Source organism: Arachis ipaensis, chromosome B1 (assembly GCF_059453495.1).
Source record: "Arachis ipaensis isolate K30076 ecotype BB chromosome B1, ASM5945349v1, whole genome shotgun sequence".
Taxonomy (NCBI): domain Eukaryota; kingdom Viridiplantae; phylum Streptophyta; class Magnoliopsida; order Fabales; family Fabaceae; genus Arachis; species Arachis ipaensis.
In genome coordinates this window covers 99,331,849-99,332,706 of record NC_142436.1, presented here as the reverse complement: position 1 = coordinate 99,332,706, position 858 = coordinate 99,331,849, and the positions used below count along the sequence as shown (strand labels likewise).

General features: G+C 43.8%; 1 non-coding gene across 1 annotated transcript; it reads left to right on the top strand.

Moving 5' to 3' along the window:
- Positions 1 to 249: 249 nt before the first annotated feature.
- Positions 250 to 356, top strand: LOC148577628 (small nucleolar RNA R71). Its single transcript, XR_015902882.1, has one exon. It is a non-coding gene; the product is annotated as a small nucleolar RNA R71 (small nucleolar RNA).
- Positions 357 to 858: the final 502 nt, after the last annotated feature.

Here is an 858-nt window from a genome sequence, read left to right as displayed (position 1 = left end):
GCTAATTGCTTGGTAATGAGCTTGTTTTGGGCCAGCAGAGCATCTACATTGTTTAGCTCCATCACTCCTCTAGTGTTCCCTCTTTCGGAGGCATAGAAGTAGTCATTCTCTGCTACAGTTTCAATGACATCTATGGCCTCCTCAATGGCCTTCTTCTTGTTCAGAGATCCCCCGGATGAGTGGTCTACTGCTTTCTTTGATTCATAAGAAAAGCCTTCATAGAAAATGTGTAGCTGTAACCATTCATTGAACATATCTGGTGGACACCTCTTTGTTAGGTCCTTAAACCTCTCCCATGCTTCATATAGAGTCTCACCATCCTGCTGCCTGAAAGTTTGAACCTCAGCTCTCAGCCTGTTGATTCTTTGAGGGGGATAGAATCTGGCTAAAAATTTGTTCACCACATCTTCCCAGGTTGTCAAACTCTCCTTAGGGAAGGATTCCAGCCATTTAGATGCCTTATCCTTGAGTGAGAAAGGGAACAAAAGTAGTCTATAGGTGTCAGGATGAACACCATTAGACTTCACAGTATCGTATATCCTCAGGAAGGTGGTTAGATGTTGATTGGGATCTTCTTGGACGCCTCCTCCGAATGAATAGTTGTTATGAACAAGGGTGATGAGCTGTGGTTTTAGTTCAAAGTTGTTGGCATGTATGGTTGGCTTTTGAATGCTACTCCCACAGTTTCCTGGGTTTGGGTTGATTTAGGAGCCTAGAACTCTTCTCTCTTGCCCAGCATGAGTTGCTAGACCTTCTCTGCCATGGTTGTGAGCCTCTTCTTCATGAATGTTCTCCATATTCTCTTCCATGTCTAGTTCAAAGTACTCTTCCTCTTCCTCAGCACCCACTACTCTTTTT